The sequence below is a fragment of the Saccostrea cucullata genome, unplaced genomic scaffold (genome assembly GCF_032062105.1).
Source record: "Saccostrea cucullata isolate Sc308-1 unplaced genomic scaffold, CSIRO_AGI_Scuc_v1 ctg15106, whole genome shotgun sequence".
In the NCBI taxonomy this organism is placed as follows: domain Eukaryota; kingdom Metazoa; phylum Mollusca; class Bivalvia; order Ostreida; family Ostreidae; genus Saccostrea; species Saccostrea cuccullata.
Genome location: NW_026941089.1, coordinates 1 through 12,562, shown reverse-complemented (window position 1 = coordinate 12,562; position 12,562 = coordinate 1). Strand labels below are relative to the sequence as shown.

Genomic DNA, 12,562 nt, shown 5'->3' with positions numbered 1-12,562 from the left:
ACAAGAATTCAAAAAAAAAAAGTATAAATAAAACACGATTGAAATTTAATGACTAACTCTTAAAAAGGCATCAGTTTTCAACATTTTTATTCCTGGCCCTTGTCCGACATATTTGTTCGATTCCGCCATATTTAATCGCTTTTTGGCTGGTGACTGTTTCACTTGAGTGATTTTCTAGCCTGAAAACATTTCAAAGATAAAAAAGAAAGAATTCATCAAAAAATACTATACCGAGATATTATTTTTGAATGCATTTGCTGCAATATAGAAAATAACTAACACGGAATACATTCATGTAAGGAAAAACCCATGCAGGTCGAGAAAACGCGTCAAACGCAGTCATAAAACATTTACCTGAATATACTGCTATAAAATTGCCCATTTTACTTTTATTCAAAAATGCAACCCAGAAGTCGTGTAATCCATTGCTAACTCAACAGTAAAAGATAAAATGAATTTTACAAAATATCAAAGAGATTGAAAAAAATGCAAGTAAAAAAATTGAAATAAAATTTATGATTACATGTCATTAAATGATGCATTATTACGAATCATTCACCTTTTGACCGTGATAGGAGGGGGGGGGGATAAAACATGCATATTAACATTCTCATAAAAATAATTTAATAAAAACGTTGTTTGTGATTAATCATTATCAAATAAATACTGTGTATTGTCATTGATTTTCTGTGATGGAAGTGCTGTTTCCTTGTAATTTTTCTCCCCTCCTCTTGCTCTTCACCAAAACTAAATTAATCGATTCCACAAGATTCGGAATTTCCTGGTGATGTGCAAATCCACATATTGTCTCCTATAAATATGTATGATAAGTTGCGCTCCCCCCCCCCCCCGACCAAAAAAAAAAAAAGACTGACTGGTAAATTATACCTCACGCAACTTGTTGCGAGGGGTATAATAAACGAGTTTGATTCTGTGGTACAATGATAATGAAAATAGAATATAATTTAATGTGAATTAAATTTCTAGACATAGATAATTAATGATTATTAGAAAAAGCAGAGAGAGAGAGAGAGCGAGAGAGAGAGAAAACACCGTGAAAATTCGCTTTTTAAAAATTCACTAGTCTGTTGTTCCATACTTTAATTTAAGATTACCAACAACTGATGAAACCGGAGATGGCTAGAATTTTCGCGTTTTGGAAAAGGGCATTAATTTTCTTTTTTTTTTGTAATTGTCTTTGCACAAGTTTACATGTTCCCATTCATGTGATGTATATTTCACATGCTTGAAAAGTGTATTGAATCGTTATATCCGTCTGTTTGTCTGTTACGCTTTGGGGTACCCATCTCTTATCCGCAAACCCTTCTTGTAACACTTAGTGAAATTTAATGAAACTTCCACAGAATCTTAGATTTATTTCATATTACCATTGTGCACCTCCTATTTAACTTTTTGACCCGACAGGTATTTGGGGTTTAGCAACAACAGCAAAATATGGACTTTGCCATTATAACCATATGGGAAGGCGGGGGTATCATAGCTCATTGCTCACAATATCTCTAGTTTCTCTTTCAAATTTGGCGTTTGGATTAACTTCTTGTCCAAATTAAAATTATTGTTGAATTTATGAAGTTTCGACATCCCGCCTGAAAAAAATCCTTGATTAATAAATAAATGTCCTTATACCTTTTATTGCCCTAGGATGGTTACAGAGAGAGAGAGAGAGAGAGAGAGAGAGAGAGAGAGAGAGAGAGTAATATACAAAATAGTAAATAAAAATTATCCGAAACCAGTGTCAAGACTTCGTATCTTAGCTTTTTTAAAAATTTTTTCCCCCAAATCTCCACAGAGAAATTTTTAAATATAAAAAAAATACCTACACTATAGACAAGGATAGTGAAATCTCAAAAGCCTCTCTATAACACCATAATTATAGAACATTTATACATACCTCAAAATGCACATACATTGTGGTCGGAGTAAAAATTTAAAAATAAAATTTTCAAAAATTTAATTGGCGAGTGTCCGTCTTCCAAGAATATTTTGATAACGGTCATGTAAATTTTTTTTGCACGCCCCCCCCCCCCCCCCCCCGCCTAAAAAATCAAATGCCTAAATGTCAATCTGAACAGTGGATGGCATTTCTTCGTGTGTTTGTGTGTTAAAGAACGTATAATCTATATACACATAAAAAAAATATTTTGGGGCATTGCTTTTAAGATTTGTAGTAAATAATTGCCGTACATCAAATTACTTGGTTTAGATTTGAGATTAGTACTACAATTATCAGTTATAATCAGTTATAATTGAAAAATGAATTTTGCTAATGCAAACCAACTGCAGACTATACACATGACTTTGTATAGAATGTATATTAGAACTACATGTAGATAGACAATTCACAATTATAGCTGATGATGGGGAGCCCTTGCACACCCTCTCTCCCTCCCCCTTCAGCCGCGCAAATACCAAATAACTTCTATTTCCACTTGTGATATTTTCCCTGACCAAAATCTGATCAGCACGGACTAAGTGTATCCACAAAGTAATGACTGACACTTTTATGGAGTGTATTGTATTATATCACTTGACTTGTGGCGTTTAATGTCCGAGAATGGGCGAATACAGAAAACCTATCCAATCTGACACCTTATTGTATTTTTCACCGTTCGACCCTTTTTATGCTTCAATTGCATACTTTAAATATATATATCCAGTATTCTTTACACTATGAGATCTAAAATTGAAATAAGATTGTCTACCAGAGCATATATCGAATTAAACAAACATGCTACTTAAAGTAAAAGTAACCGTCTGACTTCAGATTACACGCACTGTAAATGGAATTTTAAATTTGTCTGTTTGATTTTAAGCACATGTTTGACAAATGAAAATGTTGACATAGATTATAGCGTTGAAAAATTATTTATCGACAACTGACTTGTCCAGAAAATCTGATTCTGTCCTCTGGAACCAGCAAAATTAGCAAACTATGCATAAGTTATCAGAAAACAGCTAGCTTCAATAGATACAGAATTTCATGACTTATTGGGTTTGCATCCTAATCTTCAGACAAAGTTGTTAAGCACGCTAACAACTCTGCGGATTGGTTATCCAAAAAAACTCAGACTCAACGATCTTTGAGAATTGTTATTCATAAACTCTTCGTGTGAAATCTTCTGTTCAATTATAACGGGGTTTTTGTACATTAGTAATCATTACGCGAACTGATTTATGTCGGGTTTTTAAAATTCCTATCTCTAGTTCATTAGTAGTTTTTGAAAACCAGAATAAATCATTGAATTCATTTTTTCTTGACATTCTTCTAGGAATAACGAAGAGGTAAATTTATGATGTTTTGAAGCAACAAAATGCATGTTTATATGCTAGAGAACTCTTACTTAAATTTCCCGTTGCTTTTACATGTATATTGGTTCCGAATAAACAAATTTGTCTTTGATGCTGTACTTACAAGGAGGCCGGGTAGAAATCGTCCGGCTTATTTGCAGACAAAATTCTTCGCAAACTCAATAAGCATGGACAAGTATAAGAGAAATCTTTACATAATAGTATATGTTGATAGCTTTAAGACCATTTATAATCTGAGGTTTAGAGATTTCATTCCCTATTTGAACATTTGCATACATGTACTCGTATGTATATCGTCTCGCCAAGTATTTTTGTTGCCTAACTAATCTTTATTCATTTAATATTAGCTAAAATTCATTTAGAATAATAAGTTTTTCATTCTTTTTTGTCTTATCCTGAACACAATTAGAAGTTCACTTGCATACATGTTTATCCCCTAAGATTTTGAAGAAATATTCGATTGATTAATACAAAAAGATCATATCAGAGATGCTTTAAAAAATCTAAATTTGTTGTCTCTTTAAAAAATAAATCATGATCTGTGATGGTGTTGTTTAGGTAAAAAAATATGATTCAAGGTCTACTTTAATTTCTAATTTCACTCTCGAAGAAAATGGATACTTGGATATTGCAACAACTAATAGTTTTGTCTGCAACATGTACAAAACTTGTTAAAACTTTCACCGTTGAAAGTGTCTAGAATTCCAATTTACGTCAAAACCATCTGAAACAAAATATATTTAGAGCATTCCATGGCAGTAAGTTTGTCAATATAATGTAATAATGGATGGCAAGACTTCGTGTTGTATTTTAACCCCCTTAAAAAAAAATAAAACATTTATACTTGCATACATCGTACCATTGCATAATGTACCACATTTCTATTTAAATCCTCTGCCAATAATCAAAGACAAAATTTAGTAAAACAGTTGAAAAAACGTACTTGTTACTATAAAGGCTATATTGGAATCGGTTTGAAGATCCTTGACTTTTGGCAAAACTTTGTACATGTATATCATTAAATATTATACTAGTATCTCATGGAAAGGATAAAATTTGAATGTGATTTTTACATGACTCCAATCTGTTAAATTCCTTAAGCGTACAAGTCGACTCTATGACTATTTCACTTTTACTTATAAAAATCGTGCAAATATCAATACTGTTTTACAAAACATGGAAAATAAAATACAAGTACAAAATAGGAGTGATTTCGTCTGAGGTCTACTTGCTAATCGAGTTTATATCGTTATTCGATGAAAATGTTGTCTCACAGAGGTCAACTTGAAAACCATACAACAAACAATAATTTCTCTTACATCTGTACCCAATCAATAATATCAGTGCTCTGTTGAATTCATACGAGTAATAAAAACGTCGTAAACAAATTACATTCCCATGGAATACATTGCATGATAATTGAATTTTCTAGACTTCTCGCATCCACACGTCTGTTTCTTACTGCTAAACGTTTGTGACGATGCAACCTTTGATTTTCTTTTGTTTTTGTTCTGTAGCGTCTTCAAAAACAGAGTCGTTTTCACTCATCAATCTAGTTTTTTCTTCACCAGACACATTTTCTTCACTTGCAGACGACACAGAAGATCGTTCACTTCGCCGCGGCTCCTCTTCATAATCTTTAATGGACTGCAATGAACTCGAAGTTGGAATGCCTACTTTAACATTGTCTTCTATTGAATCCTCGAGTAGATATTTATCTTTTTCCGGATCTATTAATTTGGCAACGACGGCAGTGATCGATTCCCCGTCTTGTTCGAACACATTGTAATCCCCTGTCTCTTCACCTTCATCGACAAAATCACAATCTTGATCACACATTTTAGGCGGATACCCAGCTTTTTTACTATCCTCATTCAAAGCCTTCACTTTTGTAACATTCTCACAATTCGCCGGCCTGTCGTCCATTATTGATAACTTTTTGTCTGCTGAGACCCTCTCCCTCCTTTTCTTCTGCTGTTCCAAGTAATTAAGTCTCGCAACTACTTGCTGTACCCTCGCATACCGCAGAGCCGTATACGGATCTTCTGCGTAAGATAAAAACTCGTCATATACTTTATCCTCCTCGATCTCCTGCTTCTCTCTCTTCAAATACAGAATAATTCCAATGATAATACCCAGCGAATAAAATAACAAAGTTACCACTATATACAGGACCGCTTCGATCTCCGACTCTTGTGGCGCTATATTGGCCTCGTAGTCTGCTCAGCAACAGTTATGAGTCGTGTTCCTGTTAGGGACCATCTTAATTAGCTGGCGGAAAGAACATTTTCCCAAGCTGAAACAGATAATGAATCCATTAATGGATAAACACGGCTCAGAGAGTTTGTTAATTTTAAATCAGAGAAATTGGGCTTTTTCTTAGTTAAAAATTCCAACTTATTTCTAATATAAGGCTTAAAGTTTAGCCATGTTTTGCCACAAATGATACGTTGAATTGAAACGTTGATGTCCATTACAGTTTTTATTTAAAGTAAGTTGAACCAACTCAATTAACTTTAAAAAAATCTATATAGATCATGATTCATAAACTGACAATGGTAACATTTTACAAATTCATCTCATGAATGGCAGATTGCTGTCAAGCACTTTTTTTTTAAATTTATTTAGTACACTATTGCAATTATATTGATATATACGGGTTGACATTTTATTCACTCTTCCCCATTAAAACCGTTATACAAATCAATCCCTCGGAATCCTTGTAGTAAAGTAATTGGTTTTTATTTACAAAATTCTTGAAAAATTCTTCTCCTAAGCCTTGTCAATATAAAATATTTGTGCACCGTTCAGCACTTTTCCCACGGATTTAATGTTGGTTAGTATTTGTCTTTGTGAATGACTTTCAAAAATACTTGCATGGCATGATATAATTGAACGCCTTTTATTTTGACTCGTTTAGAGACTATCCTATAATATATCCGTTTTGTTTATCACAAAGACTAAATGTTTTCCTGAGAAGTAAAAATCTTAGTATAAATATTTCTTATTTAAATTTGAAATTAAAAAAAAATGTCAAGAATTCGTGTTCGTTTGCTAATTAAATCTTTTCCAAACGTATTGAAAAATGAAATATTATGGACACCTGGGCCTTTTAAAAAAGCCCATCGTGTGTTTCCCACTATTCATTTGAACAATCAATGTTTTACAAAGTAACTCTGCATCATTCAAAATGGAGCAACATTTATCTGATTTTTGCATATTAAATTTTATGTCAAATTTATGCAAAAAATACTCTTCAAGCATATCATTTAATTACGATACCTGAATTGAAATGAAAAGCCTACTTCCAAACAGAGTAAATCATAATGGACAAGAAGTACATTTACACCCCTAGTATAGTTCTCTAACAATTAAACAAGGTCAATGAGTTAATGACTATCATACTGTGTTTCATTTGCACAAAACCAATCCGAGAACCTGTCGATACAGAAAGACAGAAATGGAAATTCCTCACCCATATACGATAATGGTCAGCAAGACTTAACAAATGAAACCAAGGATCAATATAACTTAGATTTGCATAGGATAATACTTTGGGCGAAATTGCATTTCTTTTTTCAGGATTTGGGCGACAAGTTTAATTAATGTAATTCATTAATCAAAGCTTAGGATGTGACAGAAACTATAGAAATTCAATTAAACAGCAACAACTCTTTATACAAAAAGCGACTGAAGCACAAACAAATGTAATCAGGGTTTGTTTGTGGATAACTAAATTGAAGAAAGTAAATATTCTATCCATTGTTTTGTAAAATGAACAATGTATTGATTTAAGGGCGATGATAAAAACACGAAACTAAAAAGAACGAAACTGAATGAGTATTAAATAAAAGGGAAAACAGCATAGGCCTCTGAGATAATCAATATTTCAACGATATATTTTTGTCAGTGAGAATCCATAAAATGAAAGTTAAACAATGAAAGGAACATTAAAGAAGCATTGGAATACACAGTTAATTGCACTCGAGAGAATTCAGCATCTTGATTTACAAGCTGCATCATTACAGAGAAGAAACGAGAAAAAAATCAAGTATAATGATAAGATATATCTCATTTGGATTTAAGCTCTACTGCTTTGTATTTACAGTAAAAGAGAAAGATGAAAATAAGTAAATGTACCTACGTCAAGACCAGTAGATAAAATCTTGGTTCGGTTTACTTTTACACCAAGTTTTATTGACTTCAGACAAGAAAACAGTACGTAGGGAGAAAAGAAGAATCATTTAAAAAGTCAGAATGTGAAAAGCTAATATTGACAAAGTTAAAAGCTTACTAATACAGCATATGTCACTAAAGTTAAAAATCTTAAAAATGAAAATAAGGCTATTTTGCCAAGGTAAGTCGGCAAAGAATAAATAGCAAACTTACAATCTAATTAAAGAAAACCGACGTAGATGCTGCCACATGCCTTATTAGTTTTTCATTTTAGACTTGCGTTTCATCTCTCGACTTAGAAACTCGAAAAACGGAATTAGTTTTAAGAGAAGGAACTGATTGGCAACATCATGATATAATTTGCTTATACATGATTTTGTAAATACCAAAAGTAAAACACAACACCAATAAATGTCAGTTATATCCGATCTAGACAAAATTGATGAAATGAGATTTTGTACCAGAAACACATCATCACGTTGAAAATGAATCATGAAAGACGTAAGAAACGTCTATATTGAAAAATATCAGATAGTAACCAATTAACTAACGCCTTATTCTTTCTGTTCTTTTGCATAGCGACGGCAGAATGAACAATAGCTATAGTTATAGGAACACCTGTTAACGTGTACCTTTTTTTTTAATTCAGTAAGTCAATAAACTATGTTTAGAAATAAATTTCCGGAGTGTACCGTTTTGTTAATGTTTTATTAATAAAAACAAGATTACACAGTGTAGAATAATCAATGCAAGCTCGGTTTTCCGTGATGTTTTAAAGTTTCCTTTCAAATATTACTTGGTAAATCTTTTACTGCTTAGTTTTATAACCTTCAAGTTCGTGCTAAATGCTACACATCATAAACATGAAATCATCTTAACTCTACTTTTCCAAAGTTTAAAAGAGCAAATCGTTATTTTGAGTTCTAAATGATTCAGACTCTGTAAATATTTTACTTTTCGCCATTTTGATCACAAGTTAGCTCTTCATTCTAAAAGAAACACGAACACAGCGTATCTGAAGTGTCATTCTAACTTTTTTTTATCCATGTGCAAATTTTTATTTTCATTTCCAGCCTTGCTCTTTTGTATTCTTTTTTTTAAAAATGCAATATACATTTAACACAATATGTTTTACATCCTATAATTAACTAAATATGTTGCTTAATCAATGCTAACTGGTTACTTGTTTGAGCATCTGTTACACTTTGTTAAAAATATATGCCAGTTGCTGAAAACAATCCTCTTATCAACCTTGACTTCAAAAGAACAAAATGTTTTAATTTCCCCGAGAATTTCAAGGATCTTATAAAAAAAATCTCAATGACTTGGAAAGGTAATTGATCGAAAAAGAAAAATAAAACATTTCATGAAATTTTACGGTTGACACTTTTTGTAATCATTAATGCAGTAATTCTCCGACATGTGATACGAATTCGCTTAAATTAAGATTTTTATTTTTATTTTTTTGGTTAATTGTTGAGTGGCTTAAGAATCAAAATAGGAACAATGATTAATATTATTGGAAGACTTGGTTTCCAAAACTTATATGTTTAAGTTTTGGAAACCACGTCTTCAAACAATCTTATGGAATTCCCATGGATACTAACTAGAGAAATAAAGGTATTTTGATATGGCATTCAATTCGACATTTAGATCTATCAAATAAAATAATGTTTTTTATTAAGACATTTTTCAAATTGTTCATATTTATGTTAGATTTATTTGTCATCCTTCTTTGATTTGATATCCCCCTATGAACTCAAATTGAACGATAAAACTGGGTATGATATAGCTGTTTCATATTTGAAAATTCTAATGCTTTGATGACATTCTAACAACATAACTTTATAGGCTATAGATTTGTTTGTTGTGCTGTCAGTAAGTATTGTTTCACTAGAATTTTGAGATTTGAGGTACTGTTCTATATATTTCCATATTATTACTGTAAAACATACATTCATTTGTTACTGTAAAACATAGGTTAACTGATAAATACCGTTTAAAGATATGCCAATTATGGTTAAGTTTTTTAAATGTAGGTCAAACTCCAAGAAGGCCGTATGACATGAAATACACCCGTGGCTTACATGTAAGAAGACTCTAGAACTAACTGTTCAAAAGTTATGACTAGGATTAAAGTTTTTAAAAAGTAGGTCAAACTCAAAGACCATGCATGGTCAAAATATTTACATTCATAGAAAAAATCTAACATTATCACAAGAATACTCATGTGGAGTATGAAAGCCCTAACACCTAACAACTGTTCAAAAGTTATTTTCAAGATTAAAGCTGGGTAAATTCTTGAAAAGGCTTTATCACAAGAACTATACATGTGAAATATGAGGGACATAGCTCAAAGAAATCAAAAGTTATGGACGATGTTAAATTTTTGTGGACAAATAGACATCAAATAGACAACAGCCAGACGGACAGGGCAAAACTATATACCCTGAATGTTTGATAAAATAGGAAAACAATATATGCAACAATATCACTCTCAATATATTTAAAAAGAAACGTTTAAATGAAGTATTTCATAGAAAAAAACATAAGGCTTAAGGCATGTTTCTATTGGGTATTTGTTTTTTATCCGTTCTTGCACGGTCATTCTCTTTAAAACACGAGGGGATGAAATACATATACGTAAAACCGATTTGTAAGCCATTCTTTCTTTGATCTTTAAGATATCTACGCAGTTGGAAACTGAAACAGTACTGCGTTGAGGAGCTACACTTGACCTATGACAATGATTAATGCTTTTATTTCATATAGTTTTCTGTCAACTCTCATCGTATGCGGTATTAATAAGATTGTAACGAAATGCAATAAATAAATAAATAAATGAAAAAATTCAGAAAACTTGTTACAATGATAGCATATTTTGTTGGCTTATAATTATCAGGTCAAATCTCTGAAAGTAAAAACGAGGAGATTAAAGATATCTGAATACAATACCCATTGTGTTTATATATTCTAAAGCTTTCTGAGTTATAAAGAAATGGAGTGAAAAGGATAGAGGATCTCTAGCTTGTATGCTCTTTATTGTATTAATATATATATTGTTTCTTGAAAATAAGGTTTATGCGTCAAGAAAAGTATTGATTTTACGCTGTTTTTCTACAAACACAAATCAATCTGATATATTTTAATCAAAACGACAGATATTCTTACTGTATGTTATAAAGAAACAATTGATCATTACATTTGACATTTGTAGTGTTATACTTAACTGTCAATATATTTGTATTGATTTGTCAACACCCCCTTTTCCACATTCCCCAGAGGTTATGTATCATGATTAACCAATGATTAGCTTATTTCGTGTAGCCAGAAAGAACACAGAGTTGGATCTCTCGTTGCCTAATCCTCTTACTGCAATTTCACTATGCCAACTAATTACTTGATTATTCCTCTAGGGTAGACAACGAATAAGTACTTTAAAGGAAATGATTAATTGCACTCTTGCATATATGTACTTGTACATGTGAATACTCGGAAAGTTCTCTCAGCTTATTTCATATGATTTTAATCTTCAATTACTTCAATTTCTGTAAAGAAATGAACTTACCAAATCTTTTTTTTTGATAAAAGAAATTATGTTTAATTTAATTCTTGAAGAACATGCTTGGTAATAAATTCCTTCAAATCAAGCAAAATTAACGAATTCAATGTATTAATCCAGACTTATTTGTTTCTTTAAAGTCCCTTTCAAGAATTTTTCACTCAAATCAAGACGTCACCATCGACTAGATCTAGTAGAGAGCTGCAAATCAGCACTCGGGTCCATTTTGCTGTGGGTGATCTTTTTCATACCAATACTGCGACACTGGACCTGGCTTTTTACGATCTCATCGAAGGCATCCATGCAAATATGGACTTGAATGCTTCGTATTGGCAGATTAGAGTATGTCTGCTTTCTTATAAGTTATTGAGCAGTAGATCCTCTATTTTTTTTTCTAGAAATTTTATTGGATATAATGTAAGAAATATAAAATAATTTACACGAAAAAGAATAGAGTTACCATTAAAACTTAGCATATTATTTGTTTTAAAAATATTCTGTTACGCCTGCAATTATAAAATGGTAAGATACACGCACAAAACAGCTGATTTTTGTTGTACATTTCATAGTCGATTATGACATGCCCTCGTGGCCCGCTGATGTCTTAGGAGATAAGTTTATGTTACATTGCGATGGGTTCCAAGGCCTTATCTTATAGGTGTATAAATTACATCCATGTGATTGGTAGATTAAAACGAAACTTCAACGATTTGAAACCTTTGGATGATGTAAATGCTACTGTGAAACATGGAACATTTGCACTCTAAGTTAAGTTCATAGAGCTCATTAATTTATTATCAACATATTCCAAAGAGTGTTATCATTATTTTATCTCATAACAAATTTTAATGATAAGCTCAGTATCAAAAACAACCAAATTAACCATAGGAAACCAAAGGCGATAACGATACAGCTAATGATGGAATTATTTTTTTTTAATTGTTTGTACAAATCTTCAAATATATTTACATGTCATTGAATAATTGAAACACATGTATCTCCAAAAGGAAAAGACCAACTGAATTAATGAAAAATATAAATGAATTAAAACAAATATGAATAATGTCTATCCTATTTAAGTTGGAACTACATGTATGTTTAAATTACCTGCACTTAATATCTTAATTTTCATTGCAGACTGATTTTAAATACTTGAAGATTAAATTAAATGAGCCAGAGACAGAACATTTAAACTGAATTGCAAGAAGAAATATTTGATTTAATAACAGGCAGGTAAAACTTTATTTCTATATCGTGAATGAGATAAATGGATATACCGAACAGGATTCGAGTTCAAAAATCCATCCAAACAGTACAAATCAAGAGCAGAGCAAACACCTCTAAAACAGCAGAATTGGGATCAGGTGCCATTGAGGAGTGATCATCCCCTGCCAAACGGTCACATTCGCTTTCACCTTGTCATGGTCGGGAAATAAAGGGAAAATCCTTCGATAATCCTGTATGTAAATGATGGTCTAACCAAAATTTGGCCCT

The 12,562-nt window shown here is 31.8% G+C and overlaps 1 pseudogene; it reads right to left on the bottom strand.

The window, feature by feature from the left end:
* Positions 1-4,448: 4,448 nt before the first annotated feature.
* Positions 4,449-11,371, bottom strand: LOC134257080 (uncharacterized; annotated as a pseudogene).
* Positions 11,372-12,562: the final 1,191 nt, after the last annotated feature.